The sequence below is a fragment of the Petaurus breviceps genome, unplaced genomic scaffold (genome assembly GCF_028583685.1).
Source record: "Petaurus breviceps papuanus isolate PSGF00001 unplaced genomic scaffold, PetGlider_PUasm1.0 688, whole genome shotgun sequence".
NCBI lineage: Eukaryota > Metazoa > Chordata > Mammalia > Diprotodontia > Petauridae > Petaurus > Petaurus breviceps.
The window spans coordinates 18137450-18148982 of record NW_027186457.1 but is presented as its reverse complement, the minus strand read 5'-3'; positions in this window follow the sequence as shown (position 1 = coordinate 18148982).

Below are 11533 nucleotides of genomic sequence, written 5' to 3'. Positions count from 1 at the left end.
TCTCTCTCTCTCTCTCTCTCTCTCTCTCTCTCTCTCTCTCTCTCTCTTCCTCCTTTTTTCATCCTAGAACTTTAGAAGTCACATCTTAGAAGCACCCTCTGTATCTAGATCCCTTCCTCTGATTGGATAAGTCCTCTCTAAACTTCCATTTAAGGTTGGCTCCAAGGCCAGACATCTCTTTTTAACTGCCATGCTCCATGCCAAATATCTCTGTAATAAACATGCCTAGGTACCTCTTCTCCCCCATTTCTCCATCCCTACCTCCCATTTCATTATCTTATATGTTATCTCCTCTATCAGGATATAATCTTCTTGAGGGCAGGCACTATCTTTCTTTACGTTTGCTTTTTGCATTCCCAACTATTAGCACAGTGCCAGGCACACAGTAATTAATGCATATTAACTGACTGACTCTCCCTGCATAAAAATTCCTAGTTATGGCTCTGCCTCTATTTACTGTATGTATTTACAATGTAATAATAGAATGCTTCAATAGAATATTTCAATTAGTATAACAAATATGATAGACTATTTAAATAGATGTTTCAATGAGTAGAACAAATACATAGTGAAATATTTAGATATAATGTTGTAATAAATTAATGAACGTTTTTAAACACTATGCACCAAGCATTGTGCTAGGTACTGGATATACAAATACACATGCATACATACACATATACCATGTGTATATATATAAAATATATATACACACACATACATACACATGTATATATATACACACACGCACACATACATACACATGTATATATATATATATATATATATATATATATATATATATATATACATACACAATGAGGTACAGGCTCTGGAACACCCTTGAGCTCCTCGAATCTTCCCACATGAGGCATTTGCCTGGGGCCATAAGCCGATAACCCTCTTCAATAAATACATACATATGTACATACACATGTACATACACACATACGTGTGTATATTGTTCCTGCTCTCCTTAGGCTTTACACTCAATCAGGAGAGACAAAATATACATAAATCCACACATACAAGGTAATTTTGATGTACTAGAAGCTCAGCAGGAGGGACTCAGGGTAAAGAAGGTGGTACCTGAGCAGAGCTTTGAAGGAAACATGTATTTCTAAGACAGAGAAGTGAGGAGGGGCTACATGGGTTGGACAGCCTAGGAAAAGAAATGAAGTTCCATGTGTGAAGATCAATAAGAAGATGAGTTTGGTTCAACTAAAGAATATATGAAAAAGAGTAATGTCTCATAAGTCTAGAAATATAAGTTGGGTTTGTCCTTGCCATTGCTGTTGTTATTTGTCCTTCATCCTCAAAAAGTCCCAATGAGATCATGAGGGTGATGTCTTGACTTGCCCATGAATTGGACTTAATTGAGGAAGAGTTGTGCAAAATCATCAGCCTCCCTCTCCTCTAGAGTTGTTGGAGTTTGGAGGCAAGACGGGCTTTGGCCCACCCAAATTGGGTTTAAAAGAAAAATAGAAGAATATATCTGACAATAGAGAGAGGGCAGTAGTACTCATTTTTTATTTTGCTTCTTTTTTCTTCTACCACAGAGAATGACTTTTGCTCTAGAAGTGACAGAACAAAAAAAGAACCAAGAGGGCATTAATACCAAAGTTAATTAAGGAGACAGTAGGAGAATGTCAGTTTGCCTGTTGTGAAATCACCTGAACCAGATAGATCATATCTTCAAGTTCTCAGAGAACTAGTATGTGTGGTTGCTGAGCTGCTGTCAGTTCTACTTGGGAAATCGTGGAATATAAGAGAAATGCCACAAAAATTGGACAACAAATGCCCCAGTTTTCAAAGAAAAGGGAAGAAAATAATGGACATTCTTAAGAAGTTTCTACTTAGTATCATGAAAGAGAGGATTGGTGAACATCTAGAAAGAAAAATGTGATTACAAAGGGCTCAGCATGATTTCATCAAGAACAAACCATGCCAGAATAAGATCATTTCCTTGATAGGAATACTAAAATATTCGATGAAGGGAATACTGTGGATACAATTGTTGTAAGTCTCAACAATATTTTCCAGAAAATTGATCGTATTATTCTTATGAAGGAGCAATGACTTATATTTTGGACCCATTGAGTTTGTGATCTTTATACAACATCCAAGTCAACATATTTAATAGTAGGTAATTTGGGACTGGTAATTGGTAGAGGGCTTGACATACAGATCGTGACTTCATCTTCATAGAGATAATTATTAAAAACATGTGAGCTCATGTGTTCATCAAGACAGAATGTAGAGACGGATGAAAAGAGGTCAGAGTTCAGGGCCTTCATAGGGTAGACCAAAGTTTGTGGGCAGGAATGGGTGACAAGACAGAGGTCAGATAAAAGTGAAAACAGTGCCACAAAAAAAGAGGAATGGTGGCAACACATAGGCTAACAGTCTCAAATAATACAGAGAGGTAAAGGAGGAAGAGAATAGAGGGAAAAATTTGAAGAATGATGAAGACTTAAAATCTATCAGCAGTTGAAATCATCAGTTACTCATTCATATTAAAAAAACAACAAAATATTTATTAAATACCTACGTAGAAAGTATGTGCACAGAATTTAATCTTACAACAATTTGGAGGAAGAAAAACATTTTCATTATTACTTTACAGTGCAAAGATACAAGGTTCCACCTCTCTTCCTTCTTCAATGATTTAATGAATGATGAATGAATGAAAAGTACTTATTAAGCATGTATGTGTCGTACAGTGAGCTAAATTCCAGGATATACATATATAAAAGATATAGTCTCTGTCTTCAAGGACATTCTAGTAAAATAAGATGATACATACAAGGGGCTAGTGGACAGATAAGTGTGCTTTGGTCTGGGAAGTCACAAGGATGTAATTCTGGAAGTAATGGCCATATCTCTCAATTTGAAGAAAAACCTGTGCCAGCTAGCCTTACCTCTAATCCAGCTCAGCTTCATATTGTGCCCATGTGGGTACCTTGCCTTCCCTCACATTGTACAGCTTCCTTTTATGTGTTATCTGTCCCTCTGTGGAAGGTAAATTCCTTTAGGTCAATGACTATTTTTTGCTTGTATTTGTATTCCTAATCTTACACTCTGCACTGAATGAGGTCTAATAAATACTTTATCTTATGCAAATGATAATCTAATCTAATACTGCTTTGATTACTGGGTCTAAATAAAGAGCCGGAATTTAAAAGAGTTGAGCAGATGACAAAACCATAGTTAAATTGTAAAATGGGATGGGATGTAAAGCTCTAATTCGGTAGGGGCTTCAGGCTATGAAGATTTACCAATCAGGATAGCTCAAGCTGGTTCTGGGATCTGAGAAATTCCATGGATTAGCTCTGCCAAGGTGCATTCTCAAATAGGGATAGGAGAGTAAAAATGAGAGACATCTGGATGTCTTTCAAAAAGTTATTTCTTTTCTTTATCTTACAATATATTTTCGTTCATGTAAAGGGCAATCAGTGAGGAAAGTCCGTCCTCCAATCTAGCTCCAACTATTTTACAACATGTGGTTTCAGAGGTACCTGGTTCACTGAGAGCTTAAAGGACTTTCCCAGAATCACACACCTAGTAACTATCAGAGACTGAACTTGAACCCAAGTCCTTCTGACTCTCAGGCTGTATCTACTATGTCATACTGCCTTTACATGAAACTACCCTATCAACATGGAAGCAAGTATTCTTAACCTGAACGATTAGGCAGTTTTAATGCAAAACAGAGTTTTTACTATCCTAAAATCTTCTGATATAACTTCTCATTTATTTTCTGTTTAAACTGGAATTTGTGGTTCATGTTTTCTTTCTTTCCTTCCTTTCTTTTATACTTTCCTTCTTTCTCTCTTTTCTGCTTTATTTTTTTATTCCCCCTTTCTCTATTCCTTTCTCTTCCTCTTTCCTTCTTTCTTTCCTTCCCTTCCTTTCTTCATTCCTTTCTTTCTTTTTCTTCTTCCTTCCTTTCTTTCTTCTGATTTGCATGATCCCTTCTATTTTCAGATCCAATGTGATCTGTTACTCTATGTAGACATGTCCAGTAAGATGAACCATAGTATTTCTTTCAAGGTAAGATACTCTTCACAATGAAAAATGTTTGAACTCTATCCAACAGATCATTTGATTTCGCACGTGTCTGCTTCTCATCTATATTATAAAAGAAAATCCCATGAAGGCCAACCATTCACTTGGTAGACTTCATTTCCACAATTCTCTCAACTTCAGTGCTTTATGGTCATAGAATAAAGGTGTTTTTATATGAACTCATTTCTAATTATAGCATTTTTATGCCGAGGTCTTATAGCATTTGAAATTTATTTAAAATTGAACACAAGACAGAATCTTATTAAAACCATGAGTCTATAGTACCAAAAATAGAACAAATGGGTCAAAATATCTACAAGAATTAGAAAATAGAGAGATGTGAATATTACACATTCATTAGAAACTAACATATCCTTCCTTGACAAGTATTCAAATAGATCCCAGACAATTTAAGCTAATGAGACCAGTGAGGTTCTTTAATTTCACCTCTTCATATTTTGTTGTAGTATTTATGACTTACCTAAAGCAAAATCCTCAGACTGGAATTTATAAGTCTTTCATAATCTGACGTCAATCCACCTTTCCGTGGGGTGATTTTACATTATTCCCTTTCATATGCTCTTATTTGTTCCAACAAAGTTATCCTACTCTACTTGCTACTCTGGGATCTTCAAGTTTTCTCTCTCACTTCTTTAGCTTCGTCCAAGCTGACCCCCATGCCAGGAACTGACTATTTCTTCTCATCTGCCACTGAAAATCCTTGGCTTCCATCAAGGTTCATCTCATGTGCCACCTCCAGATACTCCCTAACTATTAGTCTTCTCTCCCTTTTCAAATTATTAGATATATTTATCTCCTATGTTTTGTAGCCTTTAGTAAAACAGAAGGTTCTTAAGTCAGAGTCTCTTTTCCATTTCTTCTTTGCATTTCCAGTGCCTAGCATCAAGTATTGTACATAATAGGTGCTCACTGATGCTTGATGCATTGTAACAAAATTCTAGATAATATCACGCTATGTCCACATTAGCTCTTCAATAATATTAGATTATATAAGTCAAGGAAATCAATGTTTAAGAGATTTTAATTGGATTTTCTTTCAACCTCTATCTTCCTTGAAGTGGTGTATGCTACTTATAATCTTAGCTTTTTCCCCCTTCATTCCCTTCAACTACTGTGTCTGTTTTGTTGTTGTTATATTAAATAAAAGATGTTATTCATTCCAACACGGCTTGAAATGCAAACTACTTTTCTCTTCCCCATGCACAAGAAATTTCCCTTACATGCAGATTCTATTTCCTTTCCTCCTTTCACTAAGAACTGGATGAATGGGATTAAAAGGATTCAACATAGCTTTGAAAAGAACACAAATCCAATTCCTCATTCCCTCCATGTTTCTTCCCACCAAAGGTAATAACTACCCAACCTGAAGACTAGAAACATGGTTTGTTCATAATCCCTTTTTCCTTTGAATAAGTTAGCATGATACAGTGAAAAGAGTATTGTGTTTTGGGATTCTGTGGACCTGGGTTAAATCCTAGCTTGGATACTTCCTTTCTGCGCGACCTTAGGCAAGTCACTGAACTCTTCTAGCACTTACTTCTTCAACTATAAAATAAGTGGGTGGATCAGAAATCTTTTCTAACACTATGATATTATGTGTGAAGCTCTGATTAAAGTATTAACCTGGAGGCCCCTCTGGATACACTCTATTGTTGAGAATGACCATTAAGGATAGTTCTCAGAAGTCTTTGTGGAGTTTCTGACTTCACACAAAAGAAATTTCACTAGTCAAAAGATTTTTGTTTTGTTTTTATATGCATGTTTCTTCCCACCTCCACCCCCAATCTGTAAATGCTAGATCAGTACAATAAATACAGTGGCCTTTTTATCCAAATGAGCTACATCAGTCAAAAAAAATAGAAATAGATAAAGAAAGTGACAACCCCTAATGTACCTTTTGGTTCCTTCCCTGCAATTATGCTAACAAGTATCATGCTGAGAAAAGATTAGCCCTGATGGACAATCAAAGACAATGCTTCCTTCCTGGTAAAAAGGTGTGAAAAGATAGAGGCCCTAGGGCTGGAGTTATTAGGCAGACCTGCAGGAGGCCCATAGGACCAGCTAGTAAGTTAGCTCAGGAGATTCTAAAGTATAGAAGATGCTTAGTCACTATTAAAAGCTCTTCAGTGCCATCATATAACACCTTTGATTGGGGAGGGGGTGAAGCCACAATGCAAATATTCCCCTGACAGGTTCTTTTTGGTGTTTATCACCCAGTGTGGCAGCCAGGACACCTGGCTGAATAAAGATCCCAGTGGGAGATGAGCACTTAGCTGAACAGAACTGGGACACTCACAGGCCATGAACCAGGGCTGGGGGGCAGGGTATAGCAAGAAAGCTGGGGTGAATTTTTTTAACCTAACAATGAAAAAAAAGGCAAGAAGTTTTAACCAATATTTTCTGTAGTCTATAAGATGAGAAAATAAAATTAAAAGCCAAAAGCCAAATGGTTATAGAAATATTTTTTTTATTTTTCTACTTCCAAACTGTCCCAAAGCATGAAGTGTCACAAGATAATCTGAGAAATGGAACAAAGGGTCCTGTAAGTTTTTAATCACATTATTAAGTGACTGTGATATATTTTTTATATCATTTATATGTTTCAGTTCATGCTTTATTCAAACTGTCTTCTGCAAATATTGTCCTTAGTATCAAAGAGTATTATAGAAAAAGTGGTTCCACTTTATTTCCTCTTTAGGGCTTAATGTTTATATTACCTCTCAAAAATCAGTTTTGAACTTTTAGGGAGAGCCTTAAGGAAGCACCACTTGAGCACTGTTTGTCAGGGGTCCTTTATTGTATAGACCATTGATATTAGTCTGGGAAGCTCACAGCTCTAAGAGAACATTAATCATGCAATACTAAGTCAACACTTCTTGTGCATCAAGAGCATGGCTTAAGTTACATTCCATCCAGACAATGTGAAATAAAAATATTGTATCTTAGGAATTGGTATCTAATACAAACTTTATTAATGTACCTCCCAGAGACTGCTCAGAGGCAAAGGTGACCACCAGGGCAGAGGTGGATGGTTACAAGCTGCCTCTGTGAACATCTGTGTAAATAGTCGAATGGTGGGCCACTCCAAGTTCCCAAGGCTGTATGCTCAGAAATTAAACTACAAAAAGCCAGGTCTATAACTGTACAAAAAATTGCCTAGAGAATCTCCACCCCTTCTTCTTACCCCCTACTATTTCTGGTGCTATTAAGAGGTGGGAAAAAAAGCCTGGAGACCACCAAGGAAGAAAGGGGCAGCAAGAGGACACAGGAATAATGAATTTCAAGGATGCCTGCATACAGTGGTTAGTGTTTATGTCTGTGTTCTACTGGGGCAATATCTTTGTGTGTAGACAATACCGAGTTGTTAAGCTTGCACGTTGAACTTGGACATAAAAAAGCAACACCTTTTACCAAGTCATTTGTTTCTTATTATTTTCCCAATACCTTTGGTGACTAAGATGATAATCTTAATAAAAACAATAGGGTATTGATAATAATAGCACCTCTGAGCACCATTTCTCTATTGAGTGGTCCTGCCTTCATTTCAAAACACTGTAAAATTATACCTTTTTCATGAATCTTGTATATAAAGGAGATTTTTTTTATGAAACAAAATAATTAAGAGGAAAAAAAGAAAGGGCCATACTTCTTAACTTGATTTGCCTCTCAACATTGACACTATATTTTCTCATACCATTCCAATTCTAATATGTTATATTTTTCAAAATTTTTTCATCTCTCACATTTATAAGCATCATGGCCCTTTTTTTTGACAACATGATAAAGTGGAAAGAACCTTGAATGTAGATTCAGTTGATCAGGATTGAAATTTATTAATGTGTTAATACATTATAGAAGCTGCTAGATAGTGCAGTGGATAGAGCACTGTGCCTAGAGTCAGGAAAACCTGAGTTCAAATATGGTTTCAGATACCTACTAACTGTGCAACCCTGGGAAAATGATTGAACTTGTGCCTTAGATTTTTGTTTTTAACTGTAAAATGGGAATAATATTAGCACCTACTTCCCAGCTTTGTTGTTTAGGTAAAAAGTCATAATTTTTAAACAGATTTTCACATTAGTCATTTTGTAAAGAAGAATTAGAACCAATGGAAGGAAACATGGGAAAGAAGACACAAAACAATAACAATAACCAGAGAGAGAAAATAGTCTGCTTATCTCTGCATTCAGACTCCGTATTTCTTTCTCTGGACATGAATGACATTTTCTACCATGAGTCTTTTGGAGTTGTCTTAGATCCCTGCATTGCTGAGAAAAGCTAAGTCTATCAGAGTTAGTCATCACACACTGTGGCTGTTACTGTGTACAATGTTGTCCTGGCTCTGCTCCTGTCACTCAGCATCAGTTCATATAAGTCTTTCCAGGTTTCTCTGAAGTCTGCCTGTTCATCATTTCTTATAGCACAATAGTTTTCCATTACATTCACTTACCACAACGTTTGAGTCATTCCCCAGTTGATGGGCATCCGCTCAATCTCCGATTCTTAACCACCAAAAAAAGAGCTGCTGTAAACATTTTTGTGCATGTGGGTCAAAGAGTCATGATTCTTATGAATTATTTAGTGCAGTGCCTGAAACGTAATAGGCACTTTGTAAATGCCAGTTTTCTTACTTTCATCGACAACAAGCCACTTAAATTTTCAAGACCTCAGTTTTCTTGTAAAAGGGAGACAGCAATATTTGTAGTAGCTAATAAGATTGTTTTTTAGATTAAGTGCTATATACATAGGCATGCAAAAAGCCTAAGTGGGGAACACTATCACATCCTGGGGCATGTATTACCATTGACCATTTGGCCTCTTACTCTTTTCAAAACACATTCTACTCCATTTTTGGCTCTTACCAAGACACATTCTGTTCCATTTTGGGCTCTTAACAAAACATATTCTACTCCATTTTGGGCTATTACAAGACCCACAAGATCTAGTCTCTTTCACATGCTTGGTACTATAGGAGTGGGAACCATTGCAATCTATTATTTTCCTATATTTATCTAACTAGTTTCTTCCTAGGACAGACATATTTTCTTTACCATGACTATGTCTGCTGAGATTACATGAAGATTCTGTTTCAGATACAGGTTTTCCTCAAGGAAGTGGAAGAGACTATAGATGTTATCAGATCTAACTTTTCATTTTTCCAGATAAGGATACAGTGCCAGAGATGAAGGGGATGACACATGCTCACACAGCAGAGGTAGGTTTAGAAACCCTATTCCTTAACTCCAATCACAGTGCTCTAATGAATGAATATTCATTATGGGCCAGGCTCTAGCCCAGGTGCTCAGGATCTTATTGAGAGTTTATTACTGCTAATTTACATTTCTCACAACAACCCTATGAGATGTATAGTGCAGGGATTGGGGGCTCCATTTTAGATATCAAGAAATGGAGATTCAAAGATGTTAAATGACTTGACCTTGGACACAGCTACAAAGTGTCAGAGCTGGGTTTCAAATTCATGACAACTGACTCCAAAGTATTGCTTTTTCTTCTTTTTTAAAATTAAATTTCACTTTTTGAATGGATAGAAAATCTACTGTCTGTTTCTTTCTTACTCTCTAGCCCATTGAAAAGAAGAAAAATCATGTAAAAATGTATGCACAGGGGTGGTGTGGTGCCACAGTGAATATAGCACCTGCACTGGAGTCCGGAGGACCTGAGTTCAAATACAGCCTCAGACACAACACAAAACTAGCCATGTGATCTTGGGCAAGTAATTCTTTCTACTTTATCATGTCAAAAAGGGCTATGATACGTATAAATGTGAGAGATGACAAGTAAATTAGCATGTATGCATGATCAAGTAAAAGGAATTCGCTCATTGAATTGACTTGAATTTCAGGCACTTGGTGGATTGGGGGTGGGGGTGTTCCTTCATTCAGACTTCCAGATCCCTAGTCTTTCAGTCACTAGAGCAGTAATTTCTTCTTCCTGGATTCTCCACTTGTCATAATGTGGTTAAGAGTGGCACGAATCTTGAAGTTAATAATATTATGGGCTAGAGGTGGCTAGGTGGTACATTGAGTAAAGAGTCGGCCCTGGAGTCAGGAGGACCCGAATTCGGTTCCGGCCTCAGACTCTTAACACCCACACCCACACCCTCCCACACACACACAAACTAGCCATGTAACCTTGGGCAAGTTACTTAACTCCAATTGCCCAAAAGGCAAAATAATAATAATAATATTATGGGATTTGGAGATAAAAATAGAGTGCTGGGTTATGTGACTGATGGCAATGTTTTGAATCTTATGCTGCCCTGCCCTATGGGAGAGGGAAGAGACATCTTTCCCAAGAGAGATGATGAATCCACTAGACATATAGACAAGTGGAGAATCCAGGAAGAAGAAATTACTGCTCTAACAACTGAAAGACTAGGGACCTGGAAGTCTGAATGAAGGAATACCCCCCCCCAAAAAAAATCCACCAGGTGCCCCAAATTCAAGTCAATTCAACAGAATTAAGCACCTTATACTATGTCAGGCACTGTGCCAAGCATTGGAGCATAACCAACAAGGAGGACCAGAACACCATTGAAATGAGAATGAATATAGGCAAGGAAATGTTGAAATACTCAAACCTTCTCCCTGGAAACAGAGCTCAAATTCACAGAGACCGGATACATGTGAAGCCATGAAAACTGAAGGAAACGGCAACAAAGTGGAATATTCCAGGGAAAGTTCTGAGGGAGAGGGAAAGAACTGCTAACAGCCATGATCTGAGGGGGTTAGGCAGGCTATATAACAAAAACTTAAGCCCTTGAAAACCTCTCACGGTCTTGAGGAGAAAAGAATCACACATACACAAAAAATAAGATAACTCACAAACCGTTTGATGCCTATGTATATTCCATGTTGTCTTCAGTGTGGTGCAGTGGAAACAGTGTTGGCTTTGGAGTCAAGGGACCAAAGTTCTAATACTGTCCCTGACTATTCGACCTGTGTGATGTCGGTCAAATTACTTAACCTCTTTTTGTCTCGTTCTCTTCAGCATTAATATGACAAGACTGAATTATATGATCTTTAGGGTCTTCTAGTAATAAGTCTATGCTCTTTTGATTTAATGATTATTAGAGTGGAGAGTATGGAGAATATGAAAGTGTTTTGAGAAACACAAATATTAGGTCCATATCAGTATCTCTACTTTTAAGACTGATTCTTGTTCTAGTTATTGAAGTTTCAGATATGAAACAGTTCAAGCAGCAGATAATTAATAATGAACAACCAGTAGGGCCCAGATACTGAGCCTCTCACTAGTTGATTCCCTACCTTCCTGTTCCTTTTACCTAACTACGGGGACGTCCTTCCTTCCCTGCTCCACCTGGAAAAATGATTATCTAAACAACAACCAAATGGGGACCCTGGAGAGACAACTCATTGTTTACTGAATAGATGTAACAATTTGCTGTCCTATGGCTAAAAAA